The sequence below is a fragment of the Equus przewalskii genome, chromosome 8 (assembly GCF_037783145.1).
Source record: "Equus przewalskii isolate Varuska chromosome 8, EquPr2, whole genome shotgun sequence".
Lineage (NCBI taxonomy): Eukaryota > Metazoa > Chordata > Mammalia > Perissodactyla > Equidae > Equus > Equus przewalskii.
Genome location: NC_091838.1, coordinates 71,147,355 through 71,162,272, shown reverse-complemented (window position 1 = coordinate 71,162,272; position 14,918 = coordinate 71,147,355). Strand labels below are relative to the sequence as shown.

At 50.0% G+C, this 14,918-nt stretch overlaps 1 long non-coding RNA gene across 1 annotated transcript; it reads right to left on the bottom strand.

Moving 5' to 3' along the window:
* Positions 1-128: 128 nt before the first annotated feature.
* LOC139085134 (uncharacterized) lies at positions 129-8,575 on the bottom strand. Its single transcript, XR_011543206.1, has 2 exons — positions 8,491-8,575; positions 129-589 (listed from the first exon to the last, which is right to left on the bottom strand). It is a non-coding gene; the product is annotated as an uncharacterized lncRNA (long non-coding RNA).
* Between the last annotated feature and the right edge of the window lie 6,343 nt (positions 8,576-14,918).

The following is a 14,918-nucleotide window of genomic DNA, read 5'->3' as shown; positions in this document are numbered from 1 at the left end:
TAGCTATGATTGGGAGTCCAGGAAAGCCCTTCAAGGAGGTGGCATTTAGGGTGAGAACCAAAGGATGAAAGAGAGGTGGATGCGTTTCCCAGGGCTGCCGTAACAAAGTACCGCAAACCACATGGCTTAAAACAACACAGGTTTATTCTCTCACAGGTCTGGAGGCCAGAGATCAAGGTGTCGGCGGGCCGTGCTCCCACCGAACCTGTGGGTAAGCTCCTTCCTTGCCTCTTCTAGCCCCTGGCGGTTGGTCAGCCATCTTTGGCATTCCATGGTTTGTAGAGTACCACTCCATTCTCCGCCTCCATCTTCACACAGCCCACTCCGCTGTGTGTCCATGTCCTTCTTATGAGGACACTGGTCATGGGTTTAGAGGCCACCCTAATCCAGTATGACCTCTTCTGAACTGGACGACATCTGCAAAACCCCTAGTTCCAAATGAGGTCACATTCTTAGGTGCCACAGGTTGAGACTTGAATGTGTCTCTTTGGGGGACCCAATTCTATGCCCCATGGGGAGCAACGCAGTAGAGTGAGCAGCTGGCAAAGCCCCAAGCTGGAGATGGAGCTGGACGGGCAGGAGGTGGCACCTACGGGGACACAAAGAAGCCAGCATGTCAAGAGCATGGCGAGGGGAGGGGAAAGTGGCCATGGTGAAGTGGACAGTGGGCCAGAGCCAGACCATACGGGCCCAGGACACAGGGAGGAGATACCAGGGAACTCACCTGCTTTCCACCCTCTGAGAAAGGCACGCCTTTTCCAGCTCGTGCTGGAGCGGGCCTCAAGGAGGCTGACACACAGGCAGGGAGCCACGGCCACCAGCGTTTTCATAGTCTGATGCACCACACCTGTGACCAGCCTGCCACTCTGAAGAACCAGAGGTGAGGCAGAAATTTTCTGGCCATGATGTGCTCTCTGCTCTGGAAAACCAGAGGCTAGAAGTGTCCCGCTTACTGCACAGTTGTGCCTGAGTGCCTCCTGACTGGCAGCGGGGGAACCAGAAGGAGCCTTCTCTGCAAAACCATGGCACCTTGGCTATAGATAGAAAATACATTTTGGTCTTTGACAAATATATATTCTGTATGTGTGTGTATATATAAACCTTTTATATATATACACATATGCTTTATATATATATCTTGATACATGTTATGTATGTGATATATACATTCTTGCAACTTGCAAGCATATACAAATATATAAAATATATATTTATCACTGTATATGTGTATGTATATATATAAGTATTATATATATATCAAAGACCAAAAGGTTGTTGCTTGAAATAAAGGTTTATTTGCTGTGAAGTGTGTCTTTGGGGTAAGATCATTCATTCATTCATTCATTCTACAAATATTTACAGAGTGCCATGTCCCAGGTGCTGTTCTAGGCAGGGGCTAAAACAAAATTCTCTGCCTTCCTAGAGTTTACTTTCTGATGGGATGGGGGAACTAATGGATCAACATAAACAATGGTACGGCACATTAAAAGGTGCCAAGAGCAACGGAGGGAAACAAAGCTGGAAAGAGAAGAAAGAGTGCTACAGAACATGGGGGAGTTTGAATGTTGAATTCGGTGGCAGGAAAGGCCTCGCTGAGATGGTACCGTCTGAGCAAAGGCCTGGAAGAGGTGAGGGAGTGAGCAGTGAGGGTAGAGAGAGCACAGCAGGTGCAGCAGCCTGGGCCAAGCGTGCGTGGTGTGTCTGAGAGACAGCAGGGCGTAGAGGGCAAGGTGGGATGAGTGAGATGGAAAGAACCAGGACACAGTCAGGGACAGCAAGGCTGGACCCCATGGGCCTCGTTGACCATTGCAAAGCCCGTACCTGAATCGGATGGGAAGCACATGGGAGTTCTGAAGCAGAGAGGTTATACACTGTGGTTTCCACTTCAACAGGTCCCCCAGGCTGCTGTTCTGAGAATAGACTGTAGAGGGGCAAAGGCAGACACAGGGAGGCCAGCCAAGGGCTGTCGCAATAATGCAGGCAAAAAACGATGGCAGCTTAGACCAAGGCAGGGGCAGGGGATACTGAGAGGAGGTGATATTCTGGACAGATTTTGCCGGCAGACTAGATATGATGGGTGAGAGAGGGAGTCCAAGGTCAACTAAACCTACGTTGTAGGCTGATGATGGAAAAGATGGAGCTGCCATTAACAAAGACGCAGAAGACCACAAATGGGGAGACTTGGGGGGGAAATCAGAAGTTTGTGATGGTGGCTGGATATCCACGTGGAGGTGAGGTGGAGGCAGCTGAATGTACCAGGCTGGAGGCCGAGGAGGAGGGAAAATTGGGGAGATGTTGGTATAAAGAGGACATGGACACCCGTAAGACCAAAGGAGCTCTCTAAGGACTGTGTGTAGATAGAAAAGCGGAGATCTAAGAACCAAGTTCTCCAGGCAAATGTTTCAACTCTGTAAAACGTAGGGTCAGGGAGAGGAGGAGAAACAGGCAAAGGGGCCTGAGAAGGGCGGCTGGGAAAGGGAGGCAAACCAGGAGAGAGAGGTCCTGAAAGCCCGATGATGGACATATTTCAAGGAGGAGTGGTTAACTGTGTCAAAGGCAGTGCAAGGTCAAGTCAGGCAAAGACTCCAAACAACCATCAGGGAAGGCATTTCCATTTTGGAAATGAGGAGGGGGTTCCTGACACATTATGGATTTTTTGTTCTGGCACCAGACACACCAATTACTTGATTATCTCAAGGACGAATGGAATCTTAGTCCTGTCTGTCCTTCCCAAGAGAAGTCCATTCACTGGTGTTATGGGATGAATTGTGTTCCCTCCAATTCATAAGAAGCCCTAACCCGCAGGACCTCAGAATGTGACTGTATTTGGAGATAAGGTCTTTAAAGAGGTGACTAAGTTAAAATGACGCCATTACAGTGGGGCCCTACGAAGAGAGACGCCAGGGATTCACGTACACAGAGAAAAGACCATGTGAGGACACGGTGAGAAGGTGGCTATCTGCAAGCCAAGGAGAGAGGACTCAAGAGAAACCAGCCCTGCGGACACCTATCTTGGACTTCTAGGCTCCAGAACTGAGAAAATAAATTTCTTTTAAGCCCCCCAGGCTGTGGTATTTTGTTACAGCAGCCCCAGTAAACTAATCCAACTGGAAAATAGCGAACCATTTCTGTCTTTGCATCTCTGGTACCCAGCACACTTCATGGCCCCCTAAAGCAAAAGATCATTGAATCAAAGCACAACAAGCCTTCTGACGTCAGACATACAGTGATGTGGGCAGCTGTATTCTTTAAGATGTGGTTTGGCTGACAAACAAGATAGAAATGTATTTTTCTCTCATATACCTGAAGTCTAGAGGGAACAGTTCAGGATTACCAGGAGACTCCATAGTTTCCAGGATCCTTCAATCTTGTTGATCTAGATTCTACTTCATGGTCTAAGATAGCTGCTTAAGTGCCACCCATCACTTCTACATTCTTGCTAGCTGGAATGATGAAAAGGTGCTCCCTCCCTCCTCAAGAACTCTTCCAAGAGAGCATTCAAGACACTTGTGTTTTTATTTCATTATGAGAAACTAAGCACATGGCTGTAAGGGAGGCTGGGAAATTTAGTCTTTTATTCATGCACCCAGCTAAAAATTGGGGGTTCTATTACTAAAGATGAAAGGAAAATGTAACCTTTCCTGGGACTCTTCCATGGGTTCTCCCAGTAGAGTGCCGTAACCAGAAGTCTCTGACATGGCGGCCCAATCAGCCTTGCCCAGGAGCCCCTCAGCATAGTGTCCCAGAGGGCAGGCTGGAAACCAGTGGTCTAGACCAGCAAAGTGGGAGTTTACTCTGCAAATGGGATGTGCCACCTGCAGGTCCTCATTGGGAGCCAATGGCAGGAAGGAGGAAATGATGGAATAAAACAGTCTCTGCAGTCTTCCCCAGAAAAAGCGTGTGAAGGAAGGAGAGCAGAGAACAAGCGTCTCTTGTACCAGAAGTGAGGTGTGATGAGACCTGTCCTGGGATCAACGGGCCACAGCACCAGCCTGGATGCAGAGAAGGGGAAGAGATGCTCGGGGACATGGGGAGAACCGCTCTCTAGCTCCAGACATCTTCCTTGAGAGGTCTGTCTGCCTTCTTACGCATGTCCGGGGGCGACAACTAGAAGGCAGTGACAGCGGTAGCTCTCCAGGCCTAATGGGGGGTCCACTGTGACAGGGCTCAGGGGGGATCAGCTGTGGAGGGCCTGGAAGGCATGCCTCCTGGAGCTCTGACATGAGGCTGTCGGAGCCACCCGGGGAATCACTGTGAAGGCACTCCGGGGGCAGCTGACAACCGTGCCTCACCAAAACTGCAGAGCACACTTCTGGAAGGTGAGCTCAAACACAGCGGCCTACTCGGAGAGCCCCTGGAAGGGAACAGGCTGGTGGCACGGCACAAAGAGCTCTGGCCTTGGGGAGCCGACTTGTCCCACCACTTTCCAGCTGGGTGACCTTGGACAGGTCACCTCCCCTTGCTGAATCTCAGTACCTCTAACACTGAAAATGGCAAGGCTGACTCTACTCGTGCCTAAGCGCTGACCAGCTCTGGAATTCTGACCAGCTCTGTGTGAATCTGAGTTACAACTGCTCCGACCAGGAAGTCATCCTCTAGGGGAGGGGGCGCACCTATGAGTTCTTCCAGAATCCCAGGCTTGCCATGTTATTCCCTCTCTTTTTCTCTGCCTCATTTTGCCAGGGTCCCTGGCCTTGCAGTCCCCACCCCTCGCCCCCCACCCCCCCCCCCCCACCGTCACCTTACTCCCTCCTCATTCCCTGTGGCCATATGGGCCTTCTTAAGTTCCTCAACTATGCCCAAGTCTTGCCCATCTCAGGGCCTTTGTCTGAACAGCTTCCCCATTCTCCCTGCCGCTGTTCCTTCAGGTCTTAGCTTGACAGTCACCTCCACAGGAAGGGCTTTGCTGGACCCCCATCTCAAGGGTGTCCCCCTTTATTTTCTCTCCCAGCCCTGTGTTTACTGTCGGTGTACTTCAACACAATTTCGTTCTCTATTTACTTTTCATCTGTTGATTTAATCTGGGTCTGCAACCCCCCTGGAAGCACACTCCAGAGGAGCAGGTCTATAAGGATGTACATTACTTCATCCCCAGGGCCAGGCTGAGGGTCTAACTCAGAGGAGGCACTCACATGGTATTTAGGTAAATGCGTATTTGCATAAACACTTGGAATATTTAACAAAACATTTGTTAGGGAAAGGTGGGAAGAAGGGAGGGAGGGAGGAAGGAAAGAAAGCAGGAAGGACAATTTAAGAAACTCGCAGGGCCAGCCCCGATGGTCTAGTGGTTAAAGTTCGGTGCACTCCACTTTGACAGCCTGGGTTGGGTTCCTGGGTGCAGAACCACACCACTCATCTGTCAATGGCCATGCTGTGGCAGCAGCTCACATAAAAAAAAAAGGGGGGAAGATTGGCAACAGATGTTAGCTCAGGATGAATCTTCCCTAGCAAAAAAAACAAAAAAAAAAAACCTTGCAGACTCAGCACTTAAACCTGGGTCCATCTGTCCACAATCCCACACACTCTCTACGCCCCCACATGGCCATCAATCAAACAACACACCAGTCCCGGGGCTGGCATCATGCTGGGAATTATGGACGCTTAAGGAGCTTACCATAAAATAAAGGAAGCAAAAGTAGCACACCCATGACATGGCAATGGACATGAAAAACAAAAAGAAAGCCATTAGCAAAGTTCATTATAGAATATTTAATTATAAAGAAAGATGCTTGTGAGAGAGTTTTAACTAAAAGAGCAAGTTAGAAAAAAGCATGTAGAATATAATCTCCTTCCTAGTATATCATATAAAGGAATAAATATATTAAATATATATATACATATATATGTACTAGAAGATTATACATCAAAACGTCAACTGGTTATATTTGAGTAGGGTGATTATTGGTATTAATTCGGTTACTTTTGTTGATTTAAAATTTCTACAGTGATTATAAATTACTTTTGGAACAAGAAAAAAAGTAATCAAAATTATACTTAAGCATACATATAAGTCCGCGGCAAGCTGCAGGGTCAACTGTGATTCCCGTAGAAAGGGTAGGCCAGTGGTCAGGGACGGCGTCCAGAAGGAGAGGAAGGCGCGCCCCAAGGTGCTTCGTGCAGGAAGGGGGACGTCTCATGGTGTAATTTGCCCACGGTGACCCTGGGCGGTGGTCCCTGACCCCTCAATTGCACCCTGCCTCTTCAAGCCTCAGAAGGAGAAATACAGCATGTTGGCTGAGCCCTTGAGAGGCCTCTCCTGCCTGGCCTTGACCTAGGGGCCTCCTCCACACCCTTAATTCCAAAGTGCCCTGGAAAGCATCCTTCCCCAGAAGCGGGGGTTGGGGAGGGCGGGGCGGGGAGCGGACCTCACAGCACTGCATCTCTCGGGAAGCGTGAGCCGTGAACCCAGCAAGCCGAGCGGCACGATGTGCAATGACGTGCAGAGCAGGAGTCTGCGTGAGATGGTCCTGGTGGGCAGCCACCGCCCCACCGATGGGGCTGGGCAACCCTGGGCAAGCCACCTCATCTCAGAGCTTTAGTTGCCCCGTCTGTAAAATGGAGTAATGACTCTCTCATAGGGTTGTTGTAAGGGCAAAGTGGAATAATTCTAGTGAAATCGTTGGGAAAAGGGTAGAAACAGTTGCTTTCTAGGCAGTAACTGCTCACAAGTGTTCACAAGTAATCATCCCACAGAAACTCACCAGGAGGTGTGGCGGAGCATGGCTGCTGGACAACCAGGAAGGAAGGCACAGCATAGTCCCTGCCCACTGGGGCCCCAGGTCTCTGGAGACTGGGGGCTCTGGGCAGATCGCAATAGGGATAATACTTATAAGGGTGTGCCCAGTGGGATGGTAGGTGCTGCCAGCTTGCTCATCACAAAGGAAACCTCTCCAGAGAAAGGGTGGGCTGGCTAAGGGGAGGTGAGGCAGAAGACATTTTCACAATGAGCACCTACTATGAGCCAGGAACCGTATTATCTCTAATATAGGCTCCTGCCAGATCGTTATCATCATGACCATTGGAACAAAGAGGAATATGAAGTGCAGGGTGCTAAGTCACCTGCCCAAGGTCACACAGCTAGAAAATGGCCTCTCTTTCTTCACTCTACACACAGCGATTTCCAGCCCCGGGCCAGAAGTGCAGTTTTGTCGAAGCCCTGATGGTGCGGTGGGGAGGGCACGAGGGTGATCTGAGAAGCTCTCTGTTCCCCTTGGCAGCTGTCTTTCCATTCTCACCCCCAACCCCCCGCCCGCAGCCCTGTGCCAGGTTTGTCGATCGCAGAGGCACCACGCCGAGTGCACAGCCTTAAAGTGCAGCGTTTCCCCTGGTTTCCAAGCCTCCGGCGCCCTGTTCTTTGCGACGCTCTAAACTCAGGAACCTCTCCCGCTCCTCCCAGGATGGAAGGTCTCAGCCACAGCCCTGAGGCTACAGAGGGGGCCGAGGCTCAAGACCAGGAGTGACTGCACCTCCCACCCAGCACCCTTGCCCCAACGCCATGCACCAGGGATCTAATTCCTTATTGGATGGACAGGACAGGACGGGGTGGGGAAGACAGAGGGAAGAGGAGACACAAGGACAGCCCCAGGAAGGGAGTCCAGGGGTCCAAAGAGAGTAATGATTTCAGGGGAGCAAGATGGAGCAGGTTCCTGGCCACCAGGAAGGGCAGAAAGAGAGGGAGGCCTCACAGCCCTGTGAGCACCCTGCAGGTGATGAGCGGTCTTGGCTGTCACAGGGGAGGCTGGGGTGCAGAACACCTGGTCACTGGCTGTGGGTCAGAGGAAGGTAGAAACTAACGGAAACTAATGGGGGGTGGTGGGGTGTGGGGGGAGTGGGTGGTATTTTCTTAAAAAGAATGGACTCTGGAACCAGGCTGCCTGGTTTTGAATCCTGGCTCTGCCACTTACTAGATTCTCGGGCAAGTGAATAAGCCTCTCTATGCCTCAGTTTCCCCAATTCTACAAGGGACAACCATCACATACTCCCTGATCTAGACTTAGGTTGACAGTGGAGATCTAGATGTGGTTGGGGTTGGGGGGGGCATGTTGGCTGGCTTCCTGCACCTCGCAGGGCTGGTCTAGGGGCTGCAGTGGGAAGAGCCCTGGGCACATGGGCACACGGGAGCCTCCTCAGCCATGAGGAGCCAGGACAGGTGATGGCAGAGAACTGTGGCAAGAACGGGGGCCTGGGGAGTCGGACAGAACTGCCGTGTACTCTCATTCTGAGCCTGGTGCCCACCTGCTGGCATCATGGGCATCACAGTCTAAGAGGCACATGAGGCTGGAGCCTCTGAGGACAGTAGGCAGTGTGTCATTCACAAGGGGTGACCATCCATCCTCCCAAGAAACTGTGGTGAAGTAAATACTATGTTCCAAGTGCTGTTCTAAACCGTGAACAAGACAGAAGGGACCTACACCTGGAGATCCTGGTTGGTAGGTTCATGTTTGTTAGCTCAGAGCTGGGCTCCTGTCCAGGTTGCAAGGATGCACTCACCTTGGTGAACTCAGCCTTCAGTGGTTCCTGAATGGTCCTCTCGTTGGGGCTTAGGAATCCGGGGGCTTGTCGTTCTGTCCTTCTGGAGGGAAGAGAAGAAACAGATCTGCTGCCTATGCAATGGTAGCAGGGCAAGGGTCCAGCCCGCATTGCTCAGCTGGCCCAGTGGACGGGGAGCCCTTCAAACGAAGACCAAAGAGTACTTGATAAATGCTGTTCAGTCCCAGAAGATCCCATTCACCACTGCACAAAACCAACTGTGGGTCCTGACCATCAAAAGGAGGGCCGACTGTAGCAGAGGTCTTTGAATCTCTCTCCCAAACTGAGAAATAAAGGATTTATTTCATTATAAAAATAGGTGAATAGTTACTATGTTTCTGGTACCTGATACATTACCTTATTTAGTCTTCCCAACAACCCAGTGTGGTGAGTATCATTGTTGCCATTTTATAGATTGGAAAATCAAGGTTAAGTGAGGCTAACTAAGGTGTTCGAGGTCATTCTGTTCATGACAATGGACGAATGAATCAGAAACCTACACACTCTGTGGCCCAGACAGTGGACTCCCTCCTGCTCCCTGTCAGCCATCTATCCATTGATACCACATAGTAAGCTGTATCTAGTCGGTCATCCTTTTTTACCTTGACTCATCTCCTGTGTGCTTCCCTAAGCCTAGACTTGTTGCAAGGTACATGGCCAGTCCTAATGAATATACCAGTGGTTGACAGGTGGTTTGAGTTTCCTTTTACACAGAAATGAAAGTGACACCATCTTAGGTACGAGAGTAGGAGATAAGTCCATTCTGACCGTGCCGGAATATTGCGGTGGAATTAGAGCATCAAAGGAAAAACTGAGTATCTTAAGAGAGGGCATCGAGAATACATACTTCAAGCTAGCAGCTTGTTTTCAACATTTAACTGTTTGCACACCTGCAATCAGAGGAAAATGAAATCCTCGATCACTGACGGACAGAGGCGCCTTGACATTCAGGGCAGGAGCCACAAAGATTCGCTATAAAGAGTCAGATAGTACATATTTTGGGCTTTGCAGGCCATGTTTCTCTCACAACTACTCAACTCCACCACTGTCCAGCAGCCCTGGACAACATGTAAACCAAGGCGTGGAGCTGTGTCCCAATAAAACTTTATTTACAAAATCAGGCTGTGGGCCAGACTTGGCCTGTGGGCCATATTCTGCTGGTTCTTAGTTTAGAACAGACACAGCAATATGACTATTTAATGAGAACTGATTGTGTGGCAGGCACTCCACGTATTTTACCCCCTTTCAAAACAGGTCTTTGGCCAGGCACTGTTCTAGCACAGGGTTTCAGTGCAGAAAAAGACAAAACCCAGCACTCCCCAGGCTTACCCACTGGGGAACCCTGTTCATAGCCCTCCCCAGGAGAAACCATCACCCCTACTTTTCAGATGAAGAAAAGATGTGCAGAGAGGGACCATCCCAGAGTCTGTGAGGGGCAGAGCTGGGATTCCAGCCCAGATCCCATATGTCAGTTCTTTCCACGACTCCATGCCATCCCTCAAACCGAATCAAGACCCTCTATTCCAGCTGCATCCCCTCAAGCAGTCATCTTGAGATGAACTCAACTGCGGCCGCAGGCACCTTTTGTGCCACAAGCCCAGTTTCAGTCCCCTAACCAAGAAATGATGCAGCCTCCGATAAATCCAAGAGAAGCTGCTCTCTACGGCAGCCCATGCAGGGCCACCCCCATCTCTGCCTGGGACCCAGACACCCCAGAGGACACAAGGAGTTCTGGCCCCTTCCCCAGCATCCCCACAGAGGATGCTGAGGAGCAGAAAGATAGAGGTGACAAACACAGCCTTACTGCCTGAAGGCCTCATCTGTGCAGTGCACGGTGTTACAGGTGGCCTGCCATCCTTTTTTTATGGTTTTATGTGGCTTAAGCCCTGAAATAAGAACTCTCTATGGAAGGGAATTAAGACAGAAAAGGAAAGAGAGTGGATGAACCAACTTTTCGTGAGTTTCCACTTGGTGCTATGCACATAATGCACATTTTATCCATACACAGTGGAGTAGGCATATACCGTTGCTCCTATTTCATAGACTAAAGATGGGCAAACTTTGGTAAAGGGCCAGATAATTGTTTTTTTTTTTTATAAAGATTTTATTTTTCCTTTTTCTCCCCAAAGCCCCCCGGTACATAGTTGTGTATGTTTGGTTGTGGGTCCTTCTAGTTGTGGCACGTGGGATGCCGCCTCAGCATGGCCTGACGAGCGGTGCCACGTACACACCCAGGATACGAACCAGCGAAACCCTGGGCCGCCACAGCGGAACACGCAAACTTAACCACTCGGCCACGGGGCCGGCACCAGATAATAGATATTTTTGATTTATGGTCCACGCAGTCTCTGTCACAACCACACAACTGTGCTGTTACAGAGCACACAAGAGCTCTGCACACATTGTCCACAGCTTGTATAGACAATACGTAAATGACCAAGCATGGCTATGTGTCAGTAAAACTTAACAAACACCAAAGTCTGAATTTCTTAGAATTTTCATACGTTATGAAATATTCTTTTTCTTTTGATATTTTTATTTAAAATGTGTAAAAGTGTTTACATTCTATTTAACTTACATTTCCATTTAAAATGTAAAACTTTAAACGTAAAAAACATTTTAAAATGTAACAACCATTCTTAGTTTGTGGCAGTGGGTTGGATGTAGCCCATAGGTCATAGTGTGCTGACACCTGACCCAGATGATGTCACTGCAGGGCAGAAAGATTCAGTGTGCTGGGTAAGTGGCCAACCTGGGAATCTCACCCAGAACCTAGGTTTGCGAGCCGCTGGTGTAGCATTCCCGGGGGCAGTGTGGACAGTAGCGAAATTCTATCTGTTTTTAACAATTTCTAGCAGAATAGTAAAGGCTTGCATTCACTCAACCATTCATTCATTCTCTGATCCTTTAATATGTGCAGGCCCTGAGGTGGGAGGTGTTCATGTCGAGAGCCTCTTTTAAGCCTCACAACTCTTAAGAACGTCGGTCATTTACACCAGTTCTCCCCATTTTACAGATGAGAGAACACAGGTGCAGAGAGAAGCCCAGGCAGCATTGTGGGAGTGAGAGCTTTTCCTTAAGGAATGTGGCAGCAAATAACTGAGACATACAAAATGAGAAGGTTAAAAGAGAGAGAGAGATTTTAAAGGTGAAAGATATGTATATTGTTCCAGATGGGGCCACTGGGGAAAGCTCAGTGCGGGGAGCATTTTCCACCATCAGAGATGGGGTGCCCTGGGCAGCAAGTGGCAGAAGGAATAAGGTCCCAGAGAGGGGGACGGAAGGCTGGGCAGAGGGCAAGGGATTTACTGGCTGTGTGAAAGTTACCACAGACACTGGGGAGGTGGGCAGCGCTGGTCTGAGGAAACATCTAGCAGGGGACTCCTGGGGGCCATCTTCTGTGATGCGACAATTAAGTAAAGGCCAGTGCATGACATTAGGAGCACAAGACTGGGGAGTTTCAGAAGGTGCTGGAAGAGGGTAAGGAAAAGGAGGGAGAGAAAGAAAATTCAATGCACCAGGGGAACTGACCATCAGCTGGAAATTCTCAGCCTGAGAGTTTGTAGCCCCCTGGAGCTGGGAAGGTCAGCTGAGCCCTCCCCACAACCCCAGCACATCGGAGGGTGTGGGTAGATGCCACCTCCAGGCCTAAAGCTCAGGCACAGGCTGGGCAGAGGAGAGGGGAGCTCTGTCCAGTTTTTGACTCTGGGGTCCTCAGTCTTCTCAAACCCCTCTTGCGTCCTGGTCCTCACAACCTCACTAGGGCAGCTATCAGCAACTCTCTTGACAATGAGGAAACCGAGACCCAGAGGCCACAAAGCCTCGACTGAGGATACACCCTGAAGCTCCCAGGACTTCTAATAATGATAGCATTGATTAATAATGATTAATAATGATTAGCATTGAATGCTAATGATGCTTTTCCATGGGTTATCTCATTTCACCATTTAATCCTCACAACCTGATGGAAGTTATTATATATTTTATATATATGTATATATATATGTAATATCATATGGCATGCCCATGAGGAACGTTAAGTGAAGGGCAGTTGTTCTGGACCTCAGAGGATTAAGCCCAGGCTGCTTGACGCTACAGCCCTGTCCTTCAACACCTTCATATCCTCACTGTACCCTCCTGTGTCAGAGAGACCCCACTGGGGAACAGAGAGTTAGAAGGACAGAGACAGAGACGAAGGAAAAACAGCTGTCTTGGAGACACTGTGGTCCCCATTATCTCCCCCAAAGAGAGAAAACAAAGGGCGTGCCGGGGGAGGGAGTGGGTGAACGAGCCTGTGTGTGACGTGGGGACTGGAGGATGATTCTGAATAAAGGTCAGGCCTTTCCAGAGCGAGAACGCGGGCTGAAGGGTAGCGGTTTCTCTCAACTACAGAGGCACAGGCTGAGGGGGCCACCGAGGCGAGCGGTAAATTTGGCTGGGCGTGTGGGCCTGTACAATAATCTCAGGCCTGCAGGTCACTCCAGGATACCAGGGCAAGCTCTGTACCAGAAAAACCAACTCCTGATTGCCTGCCAGTCGGGACAGTGGGAGGAGGAAACAGAGGAGCGACAGCACACCCGGGACGCCCCCAACCTTCCTCCTTGTCCTGCTGGGTTAATAACAAGCACGGTAACCAACACGTACGGAGCACTTACACGTGTGCTCAGAGCTTTACATGCACCGCACGAGCTCAATGGGGCATCGAGAACAGTCCTTGAGCACGGTGACCAAACCAGCCCATTTTACAAAGGAGGAACCCGAGGGTGAGGAACTGACCTCGGATCATTGTTCTGTTGAATAGTGAGCTGGGATCTGAATCCAGGCAGCCTGATTCCAGGAGCTGCCCCCAAAGCTCTAGGGAAGCAGCTGGGCATGTGGCAATGGAAGCCAAGGTCTCAGAGCCCGGGATTGTGTGGAATCAGTTCTCAAATCCACCACTTCTAGCCGGAGCTGAGCGACTTGGCTTAACTATGCTCAGTGTCTGTCGCCTCACGGGTAAAATGCAGATCCCTGGGTCCCAGGGTGGTAATGAGGATGGGGGATATAAGCAAAGTGGCTGCCAGTAGTTCCTCCATCACTGGTGTCGGGTCTCGTGGGGCCCACAGCCTCTGCCACCTCCCAGGGTATAGCATGGGTCCTCCCTGATCCTCAGGCTTCTCCTCAGCTCCCACAAAGAGTCGCCCACCCTCATGGGCTGCACGCTGTTTGGTGAACTCCCAACTAGTGTTCCCAAACCTAATAAGTGACCCCAAAGGCCACCGAAGAACCACATTCTCTGATCACGCAGCCCCAGGCCTTCCTCCCAGCTCATCAAAGACAGTCTAACCTTTCGCCTCCCACCCCCACCTCCCACTGCTAGCTCATTATACTCCCTCCACCCAGGAACAAGGGCAATTAAAAAGGTGGAAAATTTAAGTGGGTCAATATGACTATTTTCTAGAAGTTTAGGCATACAATCTGGTGAGAAAAGAAACAGAAACCATGAGCTCACCAAAGGTGGGCAAAGACCGTCTTCTATGGAGTTGCCAAAACCTATTTGAAAGAAAAACCTCCCACTGGGGCCTCCTGTAACCAATTCCATAAACACAAATTTACCAACCTCAGGAAAGACTTTTTTCCTTGTCTGCACAGTATCTCTTCTCTACTCCATGAACCTCCAGGGTCCCCTCTCCCAGGGCAACATCCCTTGCCCTTCACGAAATAATTACATCAAGCTTTCTAATAGGTTGACAGATAGCACCATGTCATCTCTACCTTTCAGCTTCCCTGCGGAAATCCTCCTGTTTGATCTGCAGATCTGTGTAACGGAGGAGGAGAGAGGGAGGAAAAAAGCGAGAGCGGCTCTATTCTGATATATACGTACTTTTAAAGGCATGCCCCCTGCCCTGTTGGGCATAATTGCCTGTTTAATTACCTGTATTCCCGGTGGCCTGAAAATTCTGGGAGGACAGGGGCAATGTTGATCCTTACATCCCCACACATAGAACAGCTACCAGGAAGAGCAAGTCTCTGATAAATGTTTGCTGAAGGCCTGAGGAGAAGAGAGAGAGCAGCTGGGGAGAGAGAGTCTTACGTACATACACCCCTCCTCATCTCCAAGGGCCAGCTTCTCTCCGTCGAGCAAATCCCTGGACATTTTCTCTTGGCCTCAGAGGTCTTTTTAGAGTTCTTGGCCTTTCTTCTTATGGGGGCCACATGGAGGACAAGTTGGCATAGAGTCTGCCACCTGGGGTTGGGGGGCTGGCCGTGCCTCTTCACCCACATGGATGTCTCCCACTTGCCCTCCCCTGGGGGCGCCGCAGAGTGAAGATTGTTCTGTACCAGGCGGAGTCCTGGGTCTTTCACAACCAATGTCTATGGAACACGCCACCCCAAACCTGTAGAGGACA